The sequence below is a fragment of the Linepithema humile genome, chromosome 4 (assembly GCF_040581485.1).
Source record: "Linepithema humile isolate Giens D197 chromosome 4, Lhum_UNIL_v1.0, whole genome shotgun sequence".
Taxonomy (NCBI): Eukaryota; Metazoa; Arthropoda; class Insecta; order Hymenoptera; family Formicidae; genus Linepithema; species Linepithema humile.
Window position 1 is genome coordinate 22,956,623 of NC_090131.1, and position 15,510 is coordinate 22,972,132.

The following is a 15,510-nucleotide window of genomic DNA, read 5'->3' on the forward strand; positions in this document are numbered from 1 at the left end:
TCGATAGAGTATGGCTTATATTGAAAACTGGATCGATTCGCGGAATATATTAATTTCAATCGGCGATATCGGAACCTGACGAGTTTCATCGAATTCGCAATTGCGCACGGCCGCGCCGGAGTATCGCGGGATAAATCGACAGCTTTACGGCAGACGGAATATACGAGGCAATCTCTATCACTGCGAACCTGTGCTATCACAAAGAACAGGATGAAGATAACTTATTAAAGGTAAGCTTTGCAGAATTTTTTATCACTTTTATATCGACTTTTCTCGGTCGATGTACTTCAAACAAGAATGTCAAGCTGATAAAACAACAACATAAAAATATCTCGCAAGATAATAAATAACAATAAAATTTGAAAATTATTTAAATATTGCTTCTTACTTAATCAAATTTTAAGACAATTGTGTATTATTTTATATTTTTTTACTAAAATTTTATGTTACATTTTTATATAACATAATATTTTAATAAACATTTTTATAAACTAAACTATAAACTTATAACTTATAAAAAAGTTTCAATTTATCGTTTTTTAGAGGCTAAAGTTGATGCTCGCAAAATGCTGAAAAGCTGATTGTACCGAGTGGCAATATTCGAGCACAAAACTCAAACAGCGATAGCATCAAACGTCTGTTATGCGTGTATGCGCCAATGAGTGGACTCAGGAACATTTCAGGACATCAGGACATTTCAGGATAAAATATTAAGGTAATCGAAAGAATAACGAAGATCACGGAAAGCCTCGCGACTCCCACGAGGCGCAATCGGAATTTGTAAAGTATACGGCACGCTCTCGTTTATTTCGGCATCCGCCGGGCGGCCGTGGGTGCCTCTTTAAGCCCATCCCTGCGCCTCGTATAAATTTTCCAGCGTCTCGACGAAACGCTTCCCGTCTGCTTTATCGTATTTCCTTGCAATTAACCCCTCCTAGCCGTTACCGCGTCCCGTGCCACCCGCCGCCGCCCGTGGGTTCTGGATCGCGAAGTAGAAGCGTTCTGCATATTTCATTTGTTCCTAGCGCGCTCCGGGAGGCTGAGCGCGTCCCGGTTTCGTTCTTCCGGAATTGCAAGGGCGGTGACCCGTGGCCAGGAAATTGAAACTCACCGTTAAGAACACGCGTAACGCCTAGGGAGGAGGCAAACCCGACCGAGCGACGGGCGACGGAAACGGCGGCTGCGCGAAAAGCGCTCCGCGCTGAACACCCCCGACGATTGCGCGCTATTATGTCACCAAGGCAAGAAGACAATTATTCTTATATGGCTGTAATTAATGCGGACTAATTAATTAACCCGCCGGTAGACGCGGAAATTCGTAATCAGTCTAGCCGAGCGCGAAAGAGTCAGGGCTGGGTTAAGCACCGGCATTATACGATTAATGAATAGTCAGCAAGCCGCGCGGTCTTCTAAAGCAGCCATCGGGATCAAGTAATTTAATTGTCTAAAAAGGCAATCACGTCATATAAATATTATAGATATTTTGTCATCTATTATTATGGCTTGAATAAATTGAACGTACCGAGAATATATATCTTTGCGTAATTTAACAATTTTTTTAGTAGTCTCCGCGGTAAATTGTCTTTGGACGTTATTTATTGGTGTCAGAGTATACGTACCCAAAAAGGAACATTAAAACTTAAACAGGATACAGGATGCTTAAAAGTTAAAGACTGTGAGTTATTGCACGCTTTCGTGCCATCTGTCTGCAAATCACCGACCGTAAAAAAGAGGCGACATGGGTTTAAAAAAAATACTCTTGGGTCTGCTATCAGTTTTTCCGTTTGGCCGATGTTCCATCTAATGAGAAGTATTTAAGCGGCCGGACAACTGCGAAATATAACACTTTCTCTTACATTGGCTTTTGATAAGTTTTTATTACATCGATGTAAGAAAAATATTCTATCCTTTTTACTTGTCAATTGGAATGTTTGAAAAATCGAATCTAACTATTGAAATTACTTAACTTTTGATAGCAATATTGGTGAACTGCGTCCGTGCGTATTGCATTTTCTTTTTCTTACAGTATTCTACAGTTTCTACAGTCAATAAATAAAAATTTAAAGCTTGAAAGACAATCGATACTATTTGACGTTTGACATTATTCAAACTCTGAACTCTTTATTGAATAATTTACAAAATTTATTTGAAACGGAATAACTTACAGAAAGCGACATATGCACTTCACTTAAATGCAAATGCAATATGTGCGTTTCACTTTGATGAGCAATAATTTGAAATTACTAAATGTGAGCTTATTACATTCCAAATTTAATGTATGACGTTATTCCGCTCGTGGTACATTCGACTAAAATTTCATGCCTTTGTTGCATTTCTCACTTAATACTTGTTCAATAGCGAGTGAAAAAATACATTATCTATCGTATATTTACTTTATTCATTATTTATAATTTATTCGCCATAAACATTGCATTATTCTATCATAAAAGTAATTGGTTTGCCTTTACATATCCTATTTAGCAGAGTAAAGCAAAAGAGTTAATTGTCCTGCATTTTTAAGAGCGTATTCTGTGTCCAACTTTTGTTACATGCAACTCCGCTATGCTTTGTAAATAAAAGTGTTCTGACGCTCGTTATGTCACGTCGCACTGTTCACGGTTTCGTCGAATAGAAATATAAAAAAATAAATATAAAAATAATTTTCCAATTATTTTTAATTGTATATAATGGATTAATCCAATTAAAGTTAAACGCATAATATTTAAACGCCTTGAAATCTATTTTATGTATTACTTTTTTGATACGTCTCCATTGCACGCTAAGTAACTCAAGCATATAATTGCATCGATCGATGCACCCTCTATTTTACATACATCCATCCACACATACGTTTTACACACACATACGTGTCTTCAGAAATCTGAAATTCCTGCTGAGCGCATCCCGTGTCGAGAAGAACGAGCGTGTGCATCGTTCAGCGATATTCAGCTAATATTATTTCCTATCCAGTAAGCAATACACTTAGTCACTTCATTTATCAAGGAGGAAAAAAAACATTCATGCAGCAGATGTGAAAACAAATGACTCGGAATAATGAGGAGAATTGAGAACATAAGATAATACTGGTGACTTTGCAATACAGTATTATATTGTATATTCAGTGAATATGCAAATCTGTAAAATACTCTAAATAATATTCAGTTCTTTAATGCAGAAATCAGTAGCTGAACTTAAATATTTTTTCATTAACACCAATTTTCCGATTTGCAATTTTATTAATATAATCATCTTATTTATCTTTAAGCAGAATATTCTGCTGCCGATGCTGTCATCTTCTTTCAATTACCAGAAAAAAACCAAAGTCGATTTCTCATTAGCAAAACTTTAATTTATTGCTGAGGAAACTTGATTTTATTACAGCCTTTTACATTTCAATATTAAATATTTTAATAACTGACGCTTTAATTAAAAGTTTGTTAAAGTAAAGTTTACGTAAAGTTAAATAAAGAATAACCTTTTCTCTGCTATCTATCTGCATAGTTCATAATCAAAATCTATTGATTCTTTTGTAATGTAAAGAAAAATGGCTTTTTTAACTTCGTTGAAATATATATATTGTTACGTTTCCGAAACGCGTCCGCGCAGTTCGCACAAATAAATCAACACTTTTTATAAAAGAGAACACTTTAATAAATAACACAGAACTCAATAATTAGTAACCGGGAATACAATACTAAGATCGGAGCTGTCATAAACGTCCGCCCGAGCAGACAGCTATCAAAGATCTGACATATGACAGTTTGTTTATAACTGTCATAGAGACCCTTTAAACCGCTAATCAATATTCGTTGTCTTGACAACGAATATAAGAAAGATTATTAATAAATGCCATTTGGCTTCAACTTTCTAATGATCGATCGATATTATCGATCGGTCCGTCAGCTGTAACATACACAGCATCAGCGGCGAAATAGTACGGGCGCAACAATATATATATGTAGTTTTAAAAAATACAGTAGTAATAAAAAAGAACTACACATTATACATATAAATTAAACGTAAAAGGGAATATTTTTGTACGCAAATTATATTCCCCACAAAATTTGCCATGCTTGAGATATGATGAGAATAAATAAAACTGGATAACTGTGCTTAAATAAGATACATAAACGCAAGCCAATTTATGACAGAATAATGCATGTTTATGGCAAATAAATTATAAATAATGAATGAAATAAATATACGATAGATAATGTGTTGAACAGAACTAAAATGCATTTATAAACTCGAACGAAAATTTTCCACTACGAATCGGTCACATGCTGTGTATGAATCTCTACAGGAAAGTTATAGCATAGAACTTGGCCAGAATTAAGTTAGAAAAATTTAGAAGCGGAAAAGGGGTGTGAAAAAAAACTATGAAGATTTCGTAATAAGGTTAATACGGGATCTGTGTCGCGAGAAGGATTCTTACATTTTTCTGTCACGCATAGACGCACAAAGCGTGTATAAAGTCGAGCACAAGCAAATACTGGAAACTAGAACAGTCGAGATGTTGACGTGACCGTTTTTCTGTTTTCCCTGCGAAAATCGGGCTCGTCGACCTTATTTGATTACCGTGTCTGTGTGCCCAGAAAAACTATATTTACTCTAGCGGAACTGAATCAAACACGTAGGCAATAATGCCGCGTATTTCAGCAAAACCTGAAAATGTCACAAAAGGGTATTTTTCCTATGAACTTACTATCCTTCCAATTCGTGGACGAATTAGTAAATGTTAAATGAACAATCAAGCTTAAATCACTATTTGCTCGCGTTTAAAGGGAGATTGGAAAAAAACAAAAATTTGTGATTTTACATTTCCGTCGCATTTAATTCCGGAAACTTCACAATGTCAATGCGGAATAGCGGATAAAAAATTAAATCTGCCAATTGTCGGGCATTCCTTTTAAATTCTACACTATGGTCTTTTTACCGAGCTTCATTCCCAATTCATGCCCCCGAGTCTTGATCCGAGTTGCTCGCGTTTAAATAATTTCATGCACGCCGTTATTACACGCTCCTTTCTTCTTGCGCCGCGAAGAAGAAAGCCCGCTCGCCTATGCGCAATGTTCGATCGTTTTGTTTAATTTTCCGCGGATTGCTCGCGAGTATCAAGAGTAAAATGCTTTACCGTCTTGTAGGCACAGCAGGCAGCGGCGTAACGTCAACGAACGAATCAATGTACCTACTTCACTGCTCTATAAAGTATGCATATCGCCCGATTTGCGGCGTATACCGCGCAGAGGAGCTTTTGTTGAGTAACGCCGAGATTGCAATTCGCGGTAAGCGGTTTTGCGGTGTGTACGGCGAAGCTCCCAAGAGAGGGTGGCTGTTAAAGGAAGCACACGCGCAAGATAGAGGGAGACAGACAGAAGCGGAGAAAGAGAGGGAAAGTGATGGGGAGAGTCCTGTAACATTGGTAATACGTCGTACGGTAGAAATCCTGGAACAACAGGCGCCGCAAGGCGCTTAATTCCAAACGCACGTCGGGAAGCTGAGAATCGCGCGATCTCGTGACGGCACAGATACCGGTCGGAATTCGCGGAGGAGAGAGAGAGAGGAATGAGGGCGAATACGCGCGTGCGACGACGTCGTGAAATATTTCCCAAATGGCGCTTCGATCCGCTTGTCTCGGCGAAATCGCGATGTACGAACCTCACACCACGTTAGTTGTTACTCGCGATGTAACCGCGCGGCGAAGAATTTTATTCTCTTATCACGTCGACTTCGCGGCACGTGACACGACATCCGCAGTTTCGCTAACTCGATTCCGGTCGAATCACGAAGTTTAGTTGCAGAAAGTTTACACCGAGAGCCAAGGCGTGACATCAATCTCGCATTACCGCGTCTAAAAATCTCCGCCCGACGTTTTCACACTTTTTCTTAACTTCTGCCCCGACTTTTTTCCGCGAAAAATCCGCGCGTTTCCCGACAAATTACCGGACAAAGAGAAAACGGTGCGCGCGTGATATCGAACCGAGCCACTTTTAAAATTTCTCTAATCTCACCGTTTACACCGCGCAAATATAATAAAGGGTATATAATTATAATAATATAGGCGCATCCCGCAAACTCTCGAGCAGCGCCGAGTTATCATACGCCGCAAAGACTGCGCTATTGAGAAAACAAAAAATAGTCAAAGATCCTAAAGATCAAAGAACGTCTGATGTTATCTGAGGCGTTGCTGCACGGCTGCTGCCACCGTCTTTGACTTTTAGGAAAATAAGATTTAGTAGTCCGTAAGAAGAAAACTGGGAGAGCGTTCAGCGTTGATTTCCTTTAGTGCGACAAAGAAGCGAGTTGTTGCTAAAAGTCCTTCCGCAGGAAACACCGATGATAAAGGAATACGGAATGTTCCAGGAAGAATGTGGCAGAATACCAAATAAAAATTTTCTTCAAAAAGATTATCTGTCTTAAATATGTCGAATTAGAGATCAAATATAAAATCATTTTTTATTTGATATATCATTTTTATTGCAGAAAATTACATTTTTATAAATTTTTAGTATTTAATTTAAAATGGCAAAAACATATTTGATTTATTTTAATCTTTTTATACTTTCTTGATAAGACCGTCTCAAGCTACGTTAAAAATCATTTTTATTTTTACGATTTATTTAATGAATACTAGTATTCTTTCTCCACATTTTGAAGCCTGGCATGCTAGTGATAAACTTGAGAAATTATCAGTATTGTTCACATAATTTTATACAGTGAAAGTTACACGAACTGAGTTGCAACTAGGACTGGCGTTTTACAACGAGTAATTGTGCAGAGTTGTTAGACGGATATTGTGTTACCGAAATAGTACTCATCACAGCCAACTTGGAATACATGCAACATTCGACACGTTGCAAATTAGAGATATTTAAATAATGCAATTTTTTCATGTCGTAACAATGTGCCGGCATTATAACAACATATTGGCATATTGACTATTGAATAGCGAGAGATGTGTCAATTCGGTCTCCGTCCGATCTTCTCATTCGGTTCTCTGACACCATCTACTTTTCTTATCAATATTCAGCATAATTTTGCGATTGCATCGGATCGGATTTACGTACGTACGACCCATTTCTACATAAAATCACGCGAACAACGCGTATGCCGAGGTCCGACGGATCCCCCCCGGGGAAATTCGGCATACGCGTCCATTGTTCGCGAAAGAATCGAAAGGAAGGCGAAGGCGCTGAATGGGCGAGAGCTCATCTTCCGAGCGGCTTAGCGCGCATCGACAAAAATCTCGTTGTACGCGAGCTCTGCCGGCCGGACCGGGGGATCTAAATGGGATCGATCTACCGTATAATGCCACGTGATAATGTACGGCGAATGCCCAGGTATTAATGACGCGCCAGAGTGAGTTACGAGAGCAGCTGTACGAGTGCTTCATAATGCAGGCGCGTTAAGCGCGTCGATGATAGAAGCAAAATTGCGAATGCTGCGCTGCGAATTGTTTTAACTGTGACGACAATGACGATTCTGTGACGCTCGCAATTGCACTCACATATTTCATGATTCTTGAGAAAGTAAAGTGGATTGAAATATCTCCATTTAATAATCACGCCTCGCAATGTGCAAAATTCTTGCGAATTGTATTTATCTGATGCAAAACAGATAAATTAATATACTGTAATTAATGTATATTATATAATAATGTTATGAATTTCCCTGAGATTGGGGGCGCGTTTGTGAGAAAATTATTCTAAGATAAATCTACCTAACCATCAATTTCCCATCGCGAGCATATTATAATGTGTATCGCATGTAAATTTGCCTGGGAGATGTTGCGGGCCACGAACATTATGCTGAAAATGGAGCAAAAATCATCTGGCATTGGTTCCGGTGCAACGCGCGCAGTCGGCTTGGTTTTATCCCCCCCCCCCCCTCCTCCCTTCCCCCGCTTTAAAGTTTGTAAATAATTCAGCGTCGTCTGCACAACGGGCCCGTCGCCCGTCGATGCCACGGCGACAGGGATGTGTACCGGGGGTGAGAGAAAAAAAAAGGAGGCCGGAACGTAAATAAGGCGGGAGAAAAACGCCGAACGAAATACGATAAGAGCACCACCCCCGACTTGGTCTCCAGCCAATTCTACGAATGCAGCGATCACGTGCAGACCTTATTGCGAGCGGATCGTGAGATTTCCTATTTCCATGCATTTCGAAGCGCGCGCGCGATCCTAGCCTAACGCCCAGGGACACCCCGGGCATTTCGCGCCCGAGATTATTACGGCTAGATTATCGACGAAATGCGAGTCCCGCGTCAACTATGTCGTCCTAACAAACTGTGAATAATTTGTTTTCCTCTCCTTTTCACGGCGGAATCAGAATTCTCCGAGGCGCATGAAAGAGAGAGAGAGAGAGAGAGAGAGAGAGAGAGAGAGAGAGAGAGAGAAAATAAAAGATCAAAATTCTGGTAATAACAACTTCTGTAATAAAGCATGAATATACATTTATCTTGCTGCGCTCACTAAAAAATACATGTTGTAAAAATTTCAATTTAAACACAGATGCAATTAAAGCGCGCTTGTAATATGTTATGTAAACATTCGATGGTACCGGGATTGAATGCATAAAACATTATAAATGTCTTGTTCAATAACGTGCGTGTTTAATGGGAAAAATTCGCGAAACGTTGAAACGTAAGCTGAAACTAAGTTAATATTACCGTACATATGAGCGGATATGAGGAGCTAAAGAGGATGACACTCGTCCGGCTGCGGCGCTCCGAAATAATTTCGGAGATATGAAAAAAGTTTGTGCCAGGAGTGGCCTACAAGTGTGAGCAGCATCTCTCTCCGGCGCTCTCGTAAAGGATTGTACAGAAATTAATTTTACTGCATAATTCTGTCCGTATCTCGTTCCATCACGTCGTTAAAGCCTCGTCGCAAAAGGAAGGCAAAAGAAAGAAAAAAAAAAAAAACAGGAAACAGAATGAAAAATTTTCAAACGCAATTGCACTAACGGCATGATGAATTAAAGGAAGAGACATAACGGCGAAGAATGATGCAATGATATCGCTAATCATAATGATTGCAGCATCGCATCGCGCGGATAATTAATTACCGAGATGAGCAAATTGCGAAATAACAAGCTCGCATCGTAATATATTCGATAATCGATTCGGATATACTCTCTAGGTGTGTATAGAGTTTGTGCAGCGTGCTGCATAATTTTCAGACTTTCCCGACAACAACAAACGTCGGGTTTCAGTCGGACGATAATACGCAAAATAATTGCGCTGCGTTCACTTTTTCGACATGTCCCGCAAGGACTAATCCCTTTCAACATAATTTCCACGCGGGGTCGCTGAAAATATCTGACGGCTCGCTGGATCACGAACCTGCAAGCGGATCAAATCGTGCGCGCGTGCACGCGCGCGTACATATCCCGTGATAATGTAACCGAGGTATAGCTTATCAAGTATTCACGTGACGATTTTCCAAAATCGCACGGACGACCGAGCAAATTTGCGCCGAATCCCAGAAACGCCATTACCGACGCAATTAGCAGATGTAGCGTTTAAGTGCCGCGATATACGAGAGGCCGATTAAAAGCGATATTTCGAGGGCCAAAACGTGAACGGAAGGGGGAGGGACGGGAGACCGCGCTCGGCCATTGATTACAGAGAAAAGGCCGTGCGATCGGATACAACGAAAAAATATCCCGGTCTCGCGGCACATGCGGCTAATTGCCGAATATTTAATCATTTAATCGGCGAAACTACCAGCACTGGAAAAGTCAGAGGGAATCGCCTACTAAATTCAGTAATAACCAACATTTTTCCTCGAGATTCAAACTGACGTGAGAATGTATATTGCACACAGATGCAGTGAGATATTTATCAAGTCTTCTTTACATCGCGGCATTTGTTAAAACTGATGTACACGCAAGAGTAGCGCATTCAATAAATCGTGCTGAAACAGAATAGAATTTTCATAAAAAATTATTTTGAATTTGTCAAATATCAAGTTGCAGTACAAATCATATAAACATATAATTGACTTTAATTGACTTAAATGACAGTCAAACGTGGCTTACTTCAAAATAAATCAAAATTTCCCTCCGAGCAAATTTACACGAGAGATATAAATATACCATCATCAATTTGCGTTAATTTACGATTATCAAAAGAATCCACTGAACTCTGTTAAGTTTAAGCTTGCAATTAGTAAAATTTTTATAAAACGTACTTCTGTTTTTCGTCAATTCAAAATTTTCGAGTCGTAATTATCTATATTTTACTCCATAAACAGCATGTTATTTTATCATATTTGCCAATTCAATTACTTTACACTTTTGCCGTAACATAATTTAAAGTTTGCACCCTTCTTAGTCTCGCCGAGCGTAATGCTGAACAAACAAATCCTTGCCGTTTGACGTTTGCTCCACTCTTTGGCGATGAAATTCAGATTTCGATGGCCGCGGCGACGCGAAACGGTTCCCAACTCTCTCAGAGGAAGGTTTTCGTGTACTTCGCCCTCGCGTCACGTACATCGCAATGAAATGATGAACAAATATTATTTCTTATGCCAACGAGAACACTTCCATTCGAGCATCACGTTATCGGCTGGCAGGCTGCACGGTCTCGCTCCGCGTTCTCTTTCGACCGATCGTTCGCGCATGACCTGCGATGTTCGTATGTGCTCCCAACTTATCGAGATTTATTTCTCGCTGCTGCACCTCTTTCAAGAGAAGCTCGAAGATCCGGATGGTCGTATATTTTAATGCGACATCGTATGATTACGCTGCAAACTTTACAATCTGTAAAACTGCGAGGCAGCTAGTGTATTAAAAGACGACTTCTCGCTGCTCCTTAAAACGCGAAAGTTTACAGCAACGTTAATCTGCAATACGAATCTTGCAGAAGAGAAGTTGATTATTACCTTCACTATTATCAGTAATTAATATTGCAGTGCATTCCGTATTACATATGCATACCGTTTACAGTGATATTTGTTTTACAATGAATATGCAATGCAGTCGCAGCTGTTTAATATCGCTATCAGGCTCGTATCTCATAATCATAACCGTAATATGTTGTCGTGACACGTTGTCGCAAGCGTCGATATTGATATTATATTCGCAATGCGCGGTTACATTGTAATATCCGTTTTATTAACATAACTAAATCGCGAATGTGCGTGCAGCGAACATTCTAAATTTTCTTTTGGTCTTGTCTAAAGCTGTACAATCAAAATACATACGATATAGAAGAAAAAAGACAAATGCATTGCAACATACATTAATTAAAAATTGTAAAAGAGGAAAAAATTGTATACAGAATTTTCTTTGTGCAAAAAATAGATTAATTTAAAAGTAGCTTTCTTAACAAATCTGCAGTTAATCTTTTTTTTAACAAAAAAAAATTTGTCATAGATATTTTATACGCTTTTAAACCTTTATACCTTTTTATATTTTTTATAAAAAGGGTTTTTACAAATTAAACTTCAACGACATAAACGTACAACTTTTTAATGAAATTTACAAATTCGTAAAAAAGAAATAAGTTAACATTGATGCTTTGTATAATTAATACGCGCAAATATGTGCGTATATGGGTATGTCTCGCAAAGTGTAAGAAGTGTATTTCCGATTTACAGACACATCGAAAACAGGTCACGAGCGACGAAGTTGCGAAATAAATTATCGACTTTGACAGAGTTTGCGAGCGGGGCGAAGCGACGTCGAAAGACTTCGACAAGAAAATGGATAGCTACATACGAGAATCGATTTAATTCAGGATGCACACATATAGAATAACTCAGGAATACGTTATCAGCGCAGTTAATTACGCGCCATACTTCATTCTTGCATCTTACTCAGTTTATCATGATGTTACTATACGGTAACTGTCTGTCGCATATTACCCGTTATGACTTTCCGTTATGACCGTTCTTAATATTACTCATTATATTACATAATGTACCGTGTGGAGGGAAGTTTGTCCCAACGTAATAGAGATCCAAGTAATAGATCCACTCGGCGTCTCTGCTGTGACATAATAGAAATGTATCACCCTATGGCGAATTTCCGCCGCGAGTTATATTGGACATGTGTACTGAGAGATCCCTTAGGAAAATTAGACAGAGAAATCCTAACTCGCGAGTGTTAAGACTATAAGAGAACTTTTAAATAGGTAAAGCCGCCGTCGAAATCAATACCAAACTAAAAATATGGAATTAATATCTGAGAACTTTCGTCTATTTTTAACACATGAATTAATAATTTACAAATGATATTGACATAACAATAATATTTGTTAAACAAATTATTTTTTTTCGTATACATGTAATTATTAAATCAAAGAAAGAGCCATTATATCACGTTAAATTCTATAGTTCGTACTTAACGATATCTTTACTACTAGGCGCAGTAGTAAAGGTGTAGTATTGACCCGCCGACTCTCTAAAACGCTTGCAATCGCAAAATTGTTATATATCATATAATAACATCAAGGTTTCTATATTAAATTTCTCATTAATTTTCCTGAGAAATATGTCACAAACGGGACATATTGCCTGTCACATTTAGTTGAAATATTCGTCCACATAGCACAATATATGTATAATATATATTTACACACGATGGAAAATGCGCTTAATGGAAATTCACACTGGACGAAAACTCGTTGAACTCGACGAGATAAGCCACCGCAGCATCCTAGTTTGTTCCATTGAATAAAATCTGATGCTCCGCGCGATATGTGTGCGCGATTCATGTTACGGTCTGCGCTGTTAAAACTATCTTGCAAGCGGAAACAGCGCCTGTGCAGCTGTTGAGGACCACTTTATCCAGTAAAGTCAGTATAGCAGCTTTTATAGGAATTACTCGCTGAATCGCAGCGTGAAGTGGGGGTCGCTTCAACATAAGTAAAGTGTACACAATGGATTCATCGCGGTATAGCTGAAATCCTAACACTGCTCGCGCCGCTTCATCGAATTAATCTTAGTCTACGGGCTTTTATCGTGATCGTGGGAATCGTGAAAAATGATCCTATTTATTTCGTTTAAGACGAGATCTATCAGACGATGCGCTTCAGATTTAACTCGAGCCGTGATATGCAAGAAAGATTTTCATTTATTACGCTGTGTCGTTGAATATAATTAACGGAGTGCATTAGAATAATTAAAAGTGCTAAACCGTGCACGATAAAGACTTTTATAAGCAAGTTTGGATTATTCATTACTTTTATAATGACGCGATTCTTAGATGCAAAATGTGAGGTAATTTTTTAAGCCGCCCGTAAGAGTCGGGCTTGCGGAAATAACTGACAGGAGAAATTAGCATGTAAAAGAGTAGCATATGTGTGTGGATTATAGAAAGGCGCAATGGGGGAGGGAGGGGGGAGGAGGAGAGGCAACTCCAGCTCACATTCCGCACGTTTGTCGAATAAATTATATGATTTCTAATTAAGTACGGTTAAAGTGCCTATTAGAGTTAGCTCATTAATCACTTCCCCAACGTAAGTGACATTTTTCCCATGAACCTACGTTCATACGATTTCTCGCTTTGCGTTCTGCGCGTGCAAATCTCATCTATATAAAATACAGTTTTTTAATGAAATAAAAATTTTCGTTATTTCTCATCGCTTTTTCGCGCAATTAAGTACACGTGAGTCGTTAATTTTGTCCGCAACTAATTTGTAAAAATAATAGACGAGCGTATTAATGATCGCGCGTATTCCAAATGTTATATCTCGAGCTTAAATATCAGTTAAGAAGAATCAGTTTCCTAAAATATCATTCACCAAATTTCATTTTTGGACAATAAGTAATTTTTAATATTAAATGCATATTGCGCGAACTTTGCAATTTCGCGGAAGCAGAGTCCAATGCACTCTAATCGCAATAAATATTTTATGATTATTATCCCATCGATAGCAATCTACTATCGCAATAATTATCATATTGTAGCAATTGTACGACCGATTGCACAATTACAATCTGTGTTGCTGTGAATAGCAAATGCGAGCTCGACACATTACTATGAGTTTCATTATTGCTTTTCAGATTCTAATTTCATTTCTAGGGCATTTTCCACGCGGCAAGAAATATCCCCGTTCCATTTATCGGCGAACGTTACGTGAAGAATACATTTGCTAAACATACAACATACTTTTAAATTATTGCAGTTCGGACTATTTGTCATTTGTCATTTTGGTATTTCCGGTGGGAAGGGCGCCTTTAACCGGAAACTTTCTCCGGCACCCGGTGCTGCGGGATTACCAGTCTCGCTATTTCCTCGTAACTCGTCCGAGCTTCTTTCATACGACGGGAAAGGGGCGAGGAGACGAGTTGGCTGCGCGACCAATTTTCACGGCGCGCGACACCGGGACGAGCTCGCGTATCTCATTGCAGTAAGCGGATGACCCAATTTCGTAACAATGCACCCCGCCGGCGTGCGCGCGAATGAGACGCAAACAAACACGAAGCGGGGCAGAGAAAATGGAGATGGAGAAGGCGGGTCGTTTTATCGTCGAGCTGCAGTAAGCGAATACTGCGGGTGTTCCGCAATTTAGACGGGCACATTTATGAGCGCCACCGGTTATTTATATTTGCACGTTTAATGTGAAGGAAAATTCGTCGGCGACTCGCGTTTCGCACGTCGAACGCGGGACTCATTTCGCTACTCATTTGCTATTCACTCATCACGTAAACGCGCAGTCGTGATTCCCGCAGCTGTCATCGGAACGAAAGACAGCGGATAACTTCCGCAGAAGTCTGAAAAGTTACGGGCTCGCGCGCAGACGATAACGGAGAGTACCGACGGCGCAATTTTAATTTGCAAAACTACTCCCGCCGGGAATATGCTCGCCGGAATAAAGCACTGCTCCCAAGTGAAATAGCGTCTCCGAGAGGTGAATATGCATTTATGTTTGCGTAGGAAAGTCCACGGAAGGCTTAATTCGCGTCCGAGGACGGAACGGAGCGGCGAGAGTACAAAGGGGGGGAGAGAGAAGGGTGAAAAGGGGGTGGGCTCGCACACACAACCCGCGGTTTTACGTGCTCGCGTGAGTCGAAATTCATGCGGCGCAGGAACTGATATTTCCCAGAAAATGAATCACCCTTATACAAACGGACCGACACACTGCGGTAACAGCGGCACAATAGTCAGACAATAGCAAAAGCGCGGGGCGGTTGCTGCGAGCTCGTAGCTAGCGAAAAGGGGGATGGATACAGGGCAGCGGTAGGATGGTGGCGGAGAGTTCAGCGGAGGGACGGAGGGAGTTACGAACGCTCGGGAGATGCGCGCGACGAAGGCGGGAGATCTCTCTCGAACCGTCTCTCTCGCCGTGTGTGGGTGAATAGATGGACGAAGGGTTAACGGGAGGGAAGGGCGAGCGAGGAAGGACGGAGGGTCGAAACTGCGTTCTCCAGACGGAAACAGGATGAAGGTGCGCCTTTCCGCGTACAAACCGCGGCGCCGAGCCACATCGCCAAACAACCGCGCAAATTAAATAACCCACATCCATTAAAGGCGTTGCCGTTACTCTTCTGGGCTCATACCT